General features: G+C 39.7%; 1 protein-coding gene across 1 annotated transcript in view; it reads right to left on the bottom strand.

Moving 5' to 3' along the window:
- The window catches only part of LOC108683021 (synaptotagmin-7), a 100,883-nt gene extending 85,770 nt beyond the window's left edge, over nucleotides 1-15,113 (bottom strand). The window contains exon 1 of the mRNA XM_047884567.1: nucleotides 15,003-15,113. The gene's annotated coding sequence lies outside the window, so the exon portion shown is untranslated. The remainder of the gene's footprint in view (nucleotides 1-15,002) is intronic.
- Between the last annotated feature and the right edge of the window lie 476 nt (nucleotides 15,114-15,589).

The following is a 15,589-nucleotide window of genomic DNA, read 5'->3' as shown; positions in this document are numbered from 1 at the left end:
ACAACAGAATTCTGTTACCAAAATTTTGAATTGGAGAATTTAATGGTGTATTATCTGAATGACTCAGTTTCATTCGAGTCAATTAACACGTTGACCCCGAAGTAGTGCATATGCGCACAACGAATTGTATTTCTCCAGTGGTCCAGTTGTATGCGTATAGTGGTACATAATTCAGGGTAGCCAGATGGCCTAAAAAACGGCCAAGCCTGCGAACAAAAAAGGCTAAAAATGCATATAACTCAATATATACTAGTATATTTATAGGTTTTGGTGTGCAAATTCCATTTATTTTTTTGCAATTTCTTAAATTTAATTAGGAAGTACGCCTATCATAAATTTTAGTATCGAAGTACGCCAACGCAATCAAAATACTAAATTACGGAATTTGTGAGAAAAGAAGACCATCTGGCAACCCCGTTTCAAAATAGTACAAAAAATGAATTACTACGGCAATCTGAGTCAACGTGTTAAATGAAACTTTCAACTTGACCGTCAATAAAATAAATTTTGAATGGCCGAGCCTTAATTTTGAATAACCTAAATATCATGAGCTACAATTCCCCAAAATTTTAACTCATTCCCTCGCATATCGGCTTTAAAATTGTCGAGCCTGTGCCGATATCATTCATGATACAGGACCGTCGCCGCGACCGTGACTGCGGAACCATGAGTTGCAGTTACAAACAACACCTGGCGGTGCATCCGCTGCAGAGTTTTGAGATAGGCCACTACGTGCAAAGCAGGTTCATAAAATGAAATTTCAATGATTTCATCATGAATAACTTTGAAATATGGAGAGAAAATTTCAACTTAATAATAATAAAATTCAAGTCGCCTGGAAAGTAATTCATTCGACGGGAAAGGTAACGTCGGAGTAAACTGTACACTAGACCAAAATGACATGCATAGTTTCTCAATGGTCATAAGTGCATTGCATAAATAAATAGTTAAATAAATCCATTCGTTACATTTCCCCGACACGCATTTCAGTCGCCCAGCGAAGTACAATTAGCAAACGTTATAATTGCCCTGTGATAAACTACAATATAATCATCATTGCAGATCTCAGCCAAGTGCTCTTATTTTTACTTCTTACGGTAATTAAAAACATAACATTTACCTAAATTTATGGGACTGAACAAGCAGGCCATCCTGACTTGTTTTCATCCTTTCATTGTTGAACCTAAATAACAAATGAGCAACATAAACACAAGTATTTATGATACTGAACAAGCAGGGTAACTCCTTAGCACCTTTTTCCCTACACAGTGCCAAGACGTTCACTTGAGGGAGTGCTTTAATGCAGCCATGAAGTGGTATCGCAGCGCTTCTTTCAAGGCCCCGTATGAAAGGAGGCCGCGATAAATGTGATGTTTGCACAGCGCTCGAGATCTTATTTACAGAGCATCAAGACGAACGTCTAGCGGATGAAAGTGTCGACGTCGCTTTGCGTTACTAGAGCGGGAAAGCGAGTTCCTTTTAATAAAGCTATATGGCAGCGGCTGTAGGGATCGCACAAACACAGCGCTGAAGACCCAATATCGAAAAGACACATCAGTCATCAGGTGCTTAGCAGTTAAAAAATACGAGATTCTGATTGCAGCATCGTTAAAAGTAAGAACTAATTGATATATACCTGGAGTTTGATTTTATCCTTGATATGTGGCGCGATTTTTCCGTAGTTAAATCTCAAGAATTACGTTTCCTTTTCCTCAACGACTTCCCTCTTTTCTTAATAGGTTTTAAAATGAAATAATGTGGCTACCAGAAAGACCGAAACCTCGCCTAAATCCCGCCTATAATTTGCGTGATTTTTTTATAGTGAATCCACTGAGTTAACTTCAATTTTTTTAGGTTTCATTTTGAATCCATCCTTAGTTTTCCGATGCTTCTTGCTCCCAACTCTAAATTGGCATTCAGGTCCAGGGAAACGGACACGGTGTTGCTGGGAAGCTTCAACGTGTATTAGCTATCAGTCAATTTTGTACGCGATAGTGAAAAATGAATTGAAACCTGATACAACAAGAGTTGCAACTCGCATATTTTATTCGGTGGCAAAAATGAATTTCTTATGAGTCGGACTCACACATTTCATCCGCTTACTACCAAGTAACAAATATTTTACATATTATTTCAATATTAATACTGCCCAAGATTCAAAGAACCTTATTCACTTCCTGCATTGGCTTAGCAAGTTACAATGCGACTTGATAGCTGCACTTTGTCCGGTCAAAGTGAATTTTTGCAGAAATACGAATGCAAATAAATACTACTTCCCTCGAGATCAAATAAACAATGTAAGCGGAAATAAAATCGTTCGTTTTTTTCATGAAAGCATGAAAAATAAATAAAATCTGGCGTAGGTTTTGTGTCGCTAGATCAGAAGCTGCGGGCGAGAGGCTCGTACCAACTTCTTTTCAAAGAAATCTTCACAAGAAAAACGAAGCGAAAAAAAAGTTCCGCTGCAAATCTAAATCTGAAGATAAAAAATTGCATTTTCAAGAGAATGACAAATCCCTTGAGGCAAAATATGCGAAAGTTTACCAAAGCAAAATGCCAACACAGGTAGTGCCATAAAACAGACTTGATTCCTAACTCTAAGATCGGACATAATTTTGCAACGGTTGCTCAACGTTCAGTAATTAGATTAAATTTCTTTAACTATATCAGAGTATTCATAATATGATGGAAATGTTCACACCATTGCTAAAAGTTTTCATTTCTAGATTTGACTATATATCCTTCGATATATCTTTTTTTTTATTTGAAAATATTAGCATTATCGCGGATTTAGAGATACGCCAGCTCATCTTCACCTCGATAAATAAACACTGGAGGTTATAAGGAAATAAGTCAAATAACTGTATAATATAATAAAGAAATAATAATATTAGATAATGAAGAAATAACAATATAATATAACAAAGAAATAACAAAATGCCCTGCTGAACTATGACTCTAGAGTCGAAATAACTTCACTTTTCGCCAGCGATGAATGCTAATTGAAACGAGGATCAAGGTTTTCGATGAGCGAAGCTCCTTATTCCGAGGCCTTATTATTTTTTCATTGCGTTCTAGTCATATCAGCAGATAGAATATTCTGCAGAAAATTTGGTTAAAACTATCAATGAAAATTTATATGAGAGACTATGAATTTACCAGTCTCTTGTAATGCACATTTATTTGAAAATATTGATATAATTTCGTTTCAAAATATTGAAACAGCAATCTCGTTTCACCGTTGAACATTCAATTTAATAGATATTACTGAAAATTCATCAGCTGCGTTTGTAAGTAATTTTCATGGTTTTGTAATTAACAATTTTTACAGATGTAGAAGCTGAACCAACCGGAAAAATTCTACGTTTTAAAGATTGCTTGTTTTGGAATTACTTTAATTTTTGTTACCCCTAGCACTCAAATGCTTGTGGTCATTATAGTCGTACACTTTTGATCATAAGTAATCGTTCACAATTACTGCAAAGCATTCAGTCTCATTTAACAACGTAGTCAAGTCAACACAGAGCTGCCCAATATCTTTCATCAATATCAGGAAAGATGTTAACAGAAGCAATATCTCATCCATCATCGCCAGTCAGTGTTCGGTGCATTGTGCAGTATCAATCATTGATCTGAAGCCAGCGAAGCGCTTTCGAAATTAAGGATCCAGTGATTCAGTTCTCTCTGATAACGGCGATTTCTTTGATGTTTCCGAATCCACAAAAAGTTCCGTTACGTTGCCGTTGTTCGCATTATTAATGACGAAGTTAAATAAATAGTCTTTCTATCAAAGTTTTTAAAAATTGGATAGAAATTTTCAAAAATGGATGGATAAAATCATTGTTACATGAATAGTAACAGATCAATACGGATGGGATATAGATGTGAGTCAATGACAGGTATTGAAATTTTGAAATTTTTTTGAAAAATAAATGAAGTGTGTCTATAATATTATATACAAGTTTAAATAATATTGGTATAATTCTAGATTATAAAAAATCTTGACCATTGAAATCATTGACGACGGGCATAGAGCACTCGTGTTGGGTAATGCATTTACGATTAGGGAATTGAATTGGTGTGCGCGGATGCACTGATGGCAGCGACGCTGCTATCTGAGCCTGGAAATCCAGCGTGCGAGGATAATGAGTCCCTACGGCACTGCAGCCTGACGTGAGTAGCACAAACGCCACGGAAATATCCTCATAATTCTATCAATATGATCATAATTGACAGCAATATTATCATAGTGAAGGCAATATAGAGAACAATTTGCTGAAAATATTGCTGCGAAGGCAATAGCACCTCGAGCGCAGCAAGATGATGGAGCAATGAAGGCAATTCTAACAGAAAAAAAAAAACAATTTAACAGAGCCCAAAACTTCAAACGCCAGAATCCTTCTTGAAGTGAAAGCTTGGTGAAATTAGGCAGGCAAAAAAGCATCTACGTTGATATGCCCAAATCCTTTATAAATAAGGCCTAATTCTGATTAAGTCAAACAATTCACGTTTGATGAGTTAATCAGCTTCTCTCCATCTGACATCGCATGAGCAGCTCCGAGTTCGTGATGCGGTCCATGACATGATTCTGCGAACAATTTACGAAATTCCCGCATTAATTGAGTTACGTGTTGCTGGCAGCAATCATACGACGCAATCGTCGCCACAAGTCACGTGTTTCTAGCAGCAATCCTGCGAAGTCATTATATCGCTGGCTTCGTGGATACTCCGAGTTTCGCTATGGAAGGATGTAAGGAGTAGGATTTACCAGCGCATACTTGATTAGCAACTTTGATAAATGAACCCATTTCACAAATCTGACTGCATAATATTGATAAATTTGTCAACGCTCGAACTAAATTGTGCAAATCGTTGTGACGGCGTCTTCTAAGCAAAAAGTGTTAGGTGGGGTTTAGCTTAGCAGTTCAATGAATTTTAGGCAATTGGAAAGTTTCTTGTTTATCACAAAACTTCAGTTAAAATTTGTTTTCATTCTTTTGTTTAATCTAATCTCTGACGACTGCAATACCGGCAGTTGAAGCTAGCATTGAAAGTTAGGGAGATATATTTTTATTTAAATTGAAGTGTACTTTGTAAATGGACCTTATTACTAGGAACACTACGAATATTATTCATAAAAAGTTAAAACACTTTTTTATTGATAATGTTGAAGTTATTGTCATAAGAAATACAAGGTGCTACACGAAATGTTACACGTCAAGAGACGAGTGAATAAAAATATAAAACTAGACTCTTTAATTGGTGGTGGCGTTGCTCGCACTTATTACAATGAAATTACTGTAAGTGGGTAATTTTTACCAAGTAAATACCAAAACATCACTGATTTAAAATTATAATTCCATTGTTTTTGAATCAATAAAATGTTTTTGGACATATTTTCTAGGATGGAACATGTAATAAAATTGCACATTGCATTGTTTGATAATGAGGCGCGGCCTCGGTTACTTAATAAGCATATTAATCGTCCAGCCTTGACACGAAATCAAAAGCACAAATGAACATGAACTCTAGAGGAAAATTCCTACAGTTTTAAAGGAACTTTCTGACTAAACATAAGTCAGTGAATATTTCCCAATATTAGCGACACTATGGCATAGTTCTGTTGAATCTACACGAACGATGTACTCAATATATTTATCTCTTAAATTACACTCTTCAAATTGAACCAACGACAATGTTGACAGTCGATATTCGTGTACTGGCGGGAGGCGCGCGCAGCAGCCCCCACGGCTGTCAGAGCTGAACTGACCTGTACCTGTGGAGTGACACTCTTTAAACGCAGCCGACCTGCGACCTGAGGTCAGCGCTACAGCCCACACGTTTCCTGCGCGCTTCTCAGCTCCATTGCAACTCTGATATAACAACGCTGCTCTCTCTCAAGTATCTCTTATAAAACTGATGGGATTAGCGTACTCGGGATGTCAAGTATACTCATGCTCACATAAAACCTTCATTAAGAAGTTTCATTCCAAAGCTTTATACTCAGCGCTGTCGCAAAACTCGCTTTGATGAGATCCCGAGCTAACAGACGCGCATTTTCAGAACTAACAGACGCATATCTTTATTTCAAGGTAAATAAAGATACTTATATTCGATGTAACAAGTTATTTATATTCTACCACTTGAAAAAATTTAAGAAACGTGACACAAACTACTGGTCTGAGCAAAATGTTGTTTTAAAGTCATAACTGAGCCTCATTTGTGCTAGGTCGCTAATTAAGAGTTAATCGCAGATATAGCAATTTATTTTCCAAGCAAACCACATTCGTTGTGTAGGATTGCTTGGATATCTCAGTAAGTGTTGCAAAAATAATTATTAATGGAACCAGGTATATATAAGGCTTGCCTAAAAATGAGTGCTCTTTTGAGTGTTCTTTTGATTCTTTCGTTCCTGCCGCGACGTAAGTAGAATTCAGAAGGAGTTTCTGAATAGCTTTGCTTTTTTGAAGAAACATTGGATTCGTCATCCAATCAATAACCTATCATCGATAGTCATTTTTTTCTATACTTTTATCTATAACTACTTGAGAGTGTGCTGATGAATTCAAATTCTTGAGGAAGTGTGGAAATATGTTTTTGCGTAACTCGTAAAGAAATTGTCGAGAAAAACAATTGGCTCTTCAGTAGAGATAAAAATACAGATTTTGTTATTATTAACAGCAGCTAAAGAGTGATTCGACACAGATATCAACAAGTGTGTAGTAGAATAAGGATTTCTAATCAATCCAAGCTTTTCAAACAAATGTCCAGTTAGCTGATATAAGAGTTCTGACATCAAATGATAATTGACAAAACATAACGAATATACAACAAGTAACAGAAGTAATATTGCACAGCGAATTTCAAGTCAACAATGTTTGCGACAGTTAACTTACATTACATAACAGCAGCGGTTAGGACTTTTCACCTCGTCGGGGACATTGAGGCTCTAGACATTCGACTTGTGAACGTCGCGGTTGTGGCGTCGCGGCAATGTGCCTCGTATTGCGAATGACGTTGTGGCGTCGCGGCAAAAACGGACATCACAACCACGGAATATTCAATTAATAGCAAATACAAAGAATGTCTCACGCATAAAACATTTGGGGAGAAAATCCTGGAAGAATAAAATGCGTAAATTTTAAATCAAGATACTTGAAGAAGGTTTCGTCGATACTTTCATGATCTGATTGATTAATACTTTTGTGAAGGCGATTTCCTAGCCCCTTTATTGTAGGGACGTAAGTCGACAGCTAACCTAAGAGATGAAAATGAAGCGTCAAAGATTAGGATAATTTTCCCAACAAAAAGTGAGAACGTTCCATATTGATACATGGATTATAATGATTATTAGTGGTTTGTGATTAGCTGATAAATATGCAACAAAAGAACGATTACATAACGGCGCAATGACGGCTACAACATTTAGTACAGTATATGGTATTAGTGCAGTAGTAACGGCGTTGAAGAATAGGCCAAGTTTGGCCTGGAAGAATGAAAGAATATAAACAAGAACAAGATTAATGCGGTTCAGAATGTCCCTGAGAAGAATATCATCCATCGTAAAGCTGAACGCCTGATATCATATGGCAGGAGAGTCTCGGTGCAACGGCAGCTTTTTTTCGCAGGGACGCGTGAGAGCAGATAATGAGCGGGACAATAAGCGCCTTGAGAAATAGCACAAAAATTATTTAAATACTTATGATATAGGAAATGGCTTTCTCAAAGATAAACTGAATAATTATTAAAGACGAAATAATTCAACACGTTGACTCCGAAGTGGTACATATGCGTACCACAAAATGTATTTCTCCAGGACGTAGTGGTACATAATTCAGGTTGCCTAAAATCGGCCAAATCCGAGAACAAAAAAGGCCAAAAAAGGCCGATAACTCAATATATACTAGTTTATTTGTAGGTTCCGCTATAAAATTACATTTACTTTCTATTTGTAGTATTTAAAATTTAATTAGGAAGTACCCCTATCATAAATTTTAGCCGGCCAACGCAATTGAGAAAAACTAAATCACGGAATTTGTCCGAAAAAATGACCGTCTGGCAAACCTGTTCAAAACAGTACAAAAAATGAAATAATAGTACAAGATGAAGTAATCGGAGTCAAAGTGTTAAGAGTAAAAGTTAGAAATGCAATCGAATTGAGTCCAGAAAACCTATTGAAGTTCGTTTCTGCAAATTAATGCAAGCTCGTCAAAATGAGGTACCGGTATTTCGAGTCATCCCTTCCTCACCGCTTATACTTAGGTAAATATTATTCAATAATGAACACAAACAACACAAAGCTTTAAACACACAAAATCCCTGCCTGCTCATGGATATCGACAACTCAGCTGTACGACCAGAACGAGCGCTGCAAATTTTATATCCCTTTAATCGCGGACGCTGGAATTGAAAATATTTTTTCAGCCACGCGTTCCGCGCTGCAGCAGCGATCTTCATTATCGGCACGGCGGCGTAGGAGATGAAATTTGAAAAACAAGAGCCGTTTTGGCGACAGCCGTACGGCGTCAGGCTCGTGAGGGGAGTCAGCCGTACGGCGTCAGGCTCATGTGGGGAGTCAGCCGTACGGCGTCAGGCTCGTGAGGGGAGTCAGCCGTACGGCGTCAGGCTCACGAGGAAAGTTGACTTATGTTAAACATAAAATAATTTCTATTTAATATTGGAAATCAGCTAAATTCCCATTTAAATGCGCCGCTTCACTAACGTGGTGCTTGAAAAAACATAATGGAAGCAATTTTTACTAACTAACCTCGATGCATCGAAGCTCAAAATCCTTAATTAATGAACTGATAACTGAAGTCAGTGGATATCATTTAATTAAAAATCCGATATCCTATATTTTTAATGAACTCTTTAGATAAACCAATAACGTGGAGTATTTTAGAAGGATTTTACATCATGTATAGCACTGATATTTTGATCGCGTAATGAATTTGTATTCCGATCATGTATTTAGATAGCATATAATACATGTATTTAATTTGCGTAGCGTAACTCTATGTAGACAATGTTTTCTGAATATATTTAGACATTACATTGTTCATGTATTTAGAACACGCATTAAACGAGTATTTAGCTAATTTTTGGTTATTGTTTAGAACATGTCATTAGATACCGTAATGTACAATATACGTGCATTTCGATCATGTACTGTACATTAATTTAGATCACGCACTGCACCAATATTTGGAACATTTATCGAACAAAATTATAAAATTGGCAAAGAAAGCCACCCAATATCCCGGTTGCGGGCCGAGAGAGCACAGCAACATTGGGCGCTGCATGTGGCAACGTGCCTACGAAAGGCGAAGTATGCACGAGAAAATCCGCTACATTGTTCTACTCTGAAAATAAGAACACAGAACTGCCAGGATTTTTAATTTTGAAGACAAAAACACTAAGCCCGGGCCGTGGAAATGAGCGCTTGCTTCATTTAAGAAGCGTTTGCTTCCTAAAAGAAGAGCGCAGGGCGCATCTGAACAATTTGTGATGTCAATTTTTGGCGCTGAGAACAACAGCTAATATATGAGGTAGTAGTCTAGAATAACAGTTAAAATAAAGTAGTGGACAAATAACATCGAATTATGTGCGCTAATCTGTAACAGAAAAGCATTTCATCCCTATATTTAGTATTGTGCTGTTGAATTGCCATTCATTTCAGAAATTTCATAATCAATTATAACCCTGTTTCAACATTAATAACGAAATCAAGTTCTTAGTTACTGTTTAAGTTGCTACAACGTTTATACATAAAGATACTTCTTTCTAGCTACTTGAGAAACCCATAATTCTCCGTCTAGAAAACTTCCGAAAGAAGTCGTTGCATCATTTCAATTAACAAAGAAACCCGATTTTTTTTTGGTTGCATGAGTGAATGTTTTTCCTGAATTTTATTCATTAATGCATCTATCAATGATAGAATAAGGAACGAAATAAGATTTCAAATTAACTAGAATCTAAACAACTTCACTATAGCTTAATTATACGTCCGAATGAGTTAAGTAATAAGCGGCAGCAATCATTTCCAAATACATTAACGCTTCGTCCCATTGAAGTATCATACCTTACACGTCTTTAGCGCTTTGGAGAAATTAAGATTCTGTGCCTGCCAGTTCGTTCCGGTGCATCACAAACTCTTGCCGCTAGCCGACACGATTTTGAGTGCGTTCAGTTACAAGACGTAAAAAAATATTCGCCGCACGGCAGCACCACAAGCATTGGCAATTAAACTTCGGCGCGAGACTTATAGATAGCGCCGCAACTTTCTTCATTTGTGACAGATAATATTCATGGCCGCAGCGGAGCGAGCAGAAAAAGTCGAACTCCAAAGTAAAGAAGAAGGTGCTTCAGGTAAATTGCCCAACGAAATGAAACACAAGCAAGAGGGACGCGTGAGAAATTTTGCCCAAAGGACCTGGAATCAGGGAACTCTATATGATGACACTATAACTGTAATACGCCGATATATACCACTTCGTAAAACGTAGGTGCGGGTATCGAGTTTGCGTCTGACTTGATTTATAACGATGAGTGGTTTCTAGTGAGTGCAAAAATCTTGTTTGCAGAGCCAGGTTGGTTTCAGAAATGAATATAAAAGAAGCATCACGTCTCGACCGATAACGAAGGGTTTGTTCAGAATGCAGATTGGATTAGTGTGGCGACAAAGTGTTCCGCTCATTGAATAAAAGTTTCATCAAGAGTTCCAATGGGAATTAATTCGAGAATAACAACCGACTGCTAATTAGACTCTAGAAACTTAATTAGCCTAAAACATAATGAACTTTTCAGCGGCACACGAAGAAGACATCACAGCCAGGCGCTTTTCTCGGCAAATATTGATCCAAGTGAAAGGCTTCGATGATTACTAATAATTAAAACCCGAGGGACAGCTAATCAAAGAAGGGACAAGAGGTCTTCACATACTTTTGCAGCGACAAGTAAGAATATCTTTCAATTAGACCAGAGTCAGAAATCAATCAACGCACTAAAAGATTTATGTTTTTCTTAATAAATGAAATGGAAAGGACTCTCATTTATGAAGCACGAGTGCGAGAAATAGAATGAAGGTTAGTTAGAAAAATCGAAACTGCTCTTGTTCAGCAACAATAATCAAGATGACTGTTAAGTCGAGTGTAGAAGGATAAAAAAGTATCCATTTTAATATTATCTGTTCAATGTTAGAATTCGATTGAATAAACTGGCATACAAAGATGTTTTCGTCCCGAATGTGTGATGAATAAATTTGAGAGTGCACAGGCGCGCCGCCTCTTCGGGGCCACAAGAAGCAAACTTGAGCGGCAGGTTAACATTCTCTTCTTCTCTTGCGCCCACAACACGTCTCGAGGGTAAGAGAGAGACGTCTCGAGGGTAAGAGACATGTCTCGAGGGTAAGAGAGAGACGTCTCGAGGGTAAGAGAGAGTCGTCTCGAGGGTAAGAGAGACGTCTCGAGGGTAAGAGAGACGTCTCGAGAGTAAGAGAGAGACGTCTCGAGGGTAAGAGAGAGACGTCTCGAGGGTAAGAGACACGTCTCGAGGGTAAGAGAGACGTCTCGAGTTAAGAGACACGTCTCGAGGGTAAGAGAGAGAGACGTCCCGAGGGTAAGAGAGACGTCTCGAGGATAAGAGACACGTCTCGAGGGTAAGAGAGAGACGTCTCGAGGGTAAGAGACACGTCTCGAGAGTAAGAGACACGTCTCGAGGGTAAGAGATATGTCTCGAGGGTAAGAGAGAGACGTCTCGAGGGTAGGAGACACGCCTCGAGGGTAAGAGAGAGTCGTCTCGAGGGTAAGAGACATGTCTCGAGGGTAAGAGAGAGACGTCTCGAGGGTAAGAGAGAGACGTTTCGAGGGTGAGAGAGAGACGTCTCGAGGGTAAGAGATAGACGTCTCGAGGGTAAGAGAGAGACGTCTCGAGGGTAAGAGAGAGTCGTCTCGAGGGTAGGAGGCACGTCTCGAGGGTAAGAGAGAGACGTCTCGAGGGTAAGAGAGAGACGTCTCGAGGGTAAGAGAGAGACGTCTCGAGGGTAAGAGACATGTCTCGAGGGTAAGAGAGAGACGTCTCGAGGTTAAGAGAGAGACGTCTCGAGGGTAGGAGGCACGTCTCGAGGGTAAGAGAGTCGTCTCGAGGGTAAGAGAGAGTCGTCTCGAGGGCAAGAGAGAGTCGTCTCGAGGGTAAGAGACACGTCTCGAGGGTAAGACACGTCTCGAGGGTATGAGACAGACGTCTCGAGGGTAGGAGGCACGTCTCGAGGGTAAGAGACACGTCTCGAGGGCAGGAGGCACGTCTCGAGGGTAAGAGACACGCCTTGAGGGTAAGAGAGAGTCGTCTCGAGGGTAAAAGAGAGACGTCTCGAGGGTAAGAGAGAGACGTCTCGAGGGTAAGAGAGAGTCGTCTCGAGGGTAGGAGGCACGTCTCGAGGGTAAGAGAGAAACGTCTCGAGGGTAAGAGAGAGACGTCTCGAGGATAAGAGAGAGACGTCTCGTTGGTAAGAGAGAGACGTCTCGAGGGTAAGAGAGAGACGTCTCGAGGGTAAGAGAGAGACGTCTCGAGGATAAGAGAGAGACGTCTCGAGGGTAAGAGAGACACGTCTCAAGGGTAAGAGAAAGACGTCTCGAGGGTAAGAGAGAGACGTCTCGAGGGTAAGAGAGACGTCCCGAAGATAAGAGAAGCACGTCTCGAGAGCAACAGAGACACCTCTCGAGAGCAACAGAGACACGTCTCGAGGACAAAGAAGATTCGTCTCGAAAGCAGCAGCCTCACTCGCACAGTAAACTTGTGCAGCGAAGTCAGAAGTTGTTGTCAGGAGGACTCTGAAGTGAGCTGAAGAGCTGCACTTCATTGAAGTGAAGAGATAACGCCCGCCTCGCTCTATAGGCTCGCGCTCACAAGTGTCAGCTCACACGCCCGTCTCAAAAGAGTTTCGATCTCTTCAGTTACAGCCAAAGGCAATGTCAACAATGCGCTTCCTAAGCAATAAGAACTTTATCAATAAACTATTCGGCCAATTCGTTGTATAGATTTTGTCGATTGCTGTGAATAATGCGCACAAAAAACGACATAAATATTTGGATATGAACTAGCTCAAAATATCATGAGCTTATATAAAGTTCATTGCCATTAAGTAAATTTGAACAGGCCGAAAATTTTACAATAAACAACGAGCGCATACCAGGTTAATGAGACGTGTTTGAAATTTCAAACAAACAGCGAGAATCTGGACAAAATTGAGATGCTTCAGAGAGCTTGTAGTTTAAATTGAATGCAAACAATAAGATCTGTCAATCAGGTAAATTTGAAATATGTTTTTTGCTTCTTCCAGAGTAACAAAATATTTTAATGGGCGGCACCTACTGATCAACTCAGGGCGTTCAAGTCAAGCAGTCTTATTTTTCCGATGGTTAAATGCACATCGTCAAAAATTATCGGAAGTAGAACTGAAAAATATTGCTGAAACTAAGCACTATAAATATATATCAAATTTCAACGGAGCATAGACTTATGGTAAAATGAGAACAAATGAAATGCCCTAGCGCCTCCAAACTGCAGTCAAAAGGAAACATACTTTAAGTTGAGTTGCATTGCAAAGTTAAACAGTTCTTCAGAGTCTGTAGAGGCTGTTGCGCAGGCCTAATGGATTAACGGTGTCTCCTGCGTGACTAGGGCAGGGTATTGTGTGAGGGAGGCTGTGTGAGGGAGGTTGTGAGGGAGGTTGTGTGAGGGAGGCTGTGTGAGGGAGGGTGTGTGAGGGAGGTTGTGTGAGGGAGGTTGTGTGAGGGAGGCTGTGTGAGGGAGGCTGTGTGCATGAGGGAGGTTGTGTGCATGAGGGAGGTTGTGTGAGGGAGGTTGTGTGAGAGAGGCTGTGTGAGGGAGGTTGTGTGAGCACACAAGGGCAATAAAAGTTGATAAATTAAGCAATAACAAAAGAACAATTTAGCAATTAAGCACCGATTTACGAAGCTCGAAGCTTCGCGTAGATAATTTAGTGCAATAATAGAGTACTCTTTTATTCGCCCATGATAATACATTACGAATAAACATAGGTAAAAAATACCTAAGCAGAATAGGTTCATTACTATCACGGGCCATAGCTGAGGATTAGATTAGAAGGCCAGGCCAATAAACGAAGCTGTGAGTTAATTGAAGCAGCGAGACGTTACTCACTAGAGCAATTATTGCAGGACACGGAATAGAAGAACGGCGGAGAATTAAGTAATTTTTTACGAGAATGTGGAGAAGTGGTGGAGAGCGAACGAGTAATGCAAATTATAAGACTGGAAGAATGTGAGTGATTTATACGAGTAAGTAATTGTGAAAATGAATGATGAAATGAAGATGACATGAAGCTGGTCGACCACGAAGAAATGAGAAGAATGCTCATGGGATACTCATTCATACACACACAATAACAATTCTGTGGCTTTGTTAGAAAAGATATGCTGATTAAGCTCCAGTTTCCCGCATAAATGGGAAAACCTCCGATACACCAGTTCGCTGCCCCTGCAGCCTGGAGTCCTGGGGTTGTTTGGTTGGAAAAAACAGGATTTTTTTTGATGCGAAAAAAAGAGACCTAAATGATGAAGAAAAAAAATCAGATGCTCCTTCCGAGGCACAGACCTAGACAAAAACAACAGAAGAATAAAAAATTACGTTATCTTTCACATAGCTGAATTAAAGAACGCCTTCTTTAAAGAATATAATTACATTCAACATAGCTGGAGAAGAACACATTACAATGCAGAGGTCACGTTGGAGTAACCACTGCAAAAAGCGCCAGCATTCCCACTGGAAAGTGAGATATTACCTGCACAGATTAGTTTAAATTTATCCAATAAATTATGGAGCCTAGGGAATCACAAACCAGAAATGCGGAAGTAAACGAAAACGCCGAAAGTGGACAAATGAATCAGCGAATGCATAGGCCTAAGAAGCACATGGAACAGGAGGCTCAGCGAGTGCCGTGTTGATAGATGACAAGTCGTACTCACCGATGGGTGAGTGCCGGCACCGCCGCCATGTTCTTTGGTCACGTTACTCAGGTTCTTGTTGATGGGCACAAGAGGCTTGGCGCCACCCCCCTCCTCTTTGTCGCGTTCCCGCGCTGCCGCCGCTGCTCGAGCATCAAGGGCCATTTACGCTACATTATTTTTATTACGTACATAATTTACGTCCATACTATTTCCATGAATTCCAATGCATTTAAATAATATAGAAATTGAACGTCCTGAAGATTTTGTGACGCTTGTGTCTGACTAGTTGCCACGCGCATTGAAAACATGGGACATTATAAAAATCAGATAATCAGCGAAGTATATGAAATGTATGGTGGAAAAAACTTCCCTTACATCAAAGGAAATATTGTTCCTAAATTATAGTATGCAACGAGACCTCTGGCAGAGGAGGCGGAGGCTGCAGGGACAGGGCTGCTGCTGCTGCTCGCTGCGCTGCTGCCGCCTCCCGTCACGGTGCTCGCCGCCGTCTTCGTCAGCGCCGTCGTCGAGTTCCTGAACACAAATTACATTCGTTTCTTCGTGCAAGCTTCCGTGCAATAACAAAGTTATTATTGCGATACAAA

This window comes from Hyalella azteca, unplaced genomic scaffold (genome assembly GCF_000764305.2).
Source record: "Hyalella azteca isolate HAZT.00-mixed unplaced genomic scaffold, Hazt_2.0.2 contig15624, whole genome shotgun sequence".
NCBI lineage: Eukaryota > Metazoa > Arthropoda > Malacostraca > Amphipoda > Hyalellidae > Hyalella > Hyalella azteca.
The sequence above is the reverse complement of the archived record's forward strand: the minus strand, read 5'-3'. Positions and strand labels throughout refer to the sequence as shown.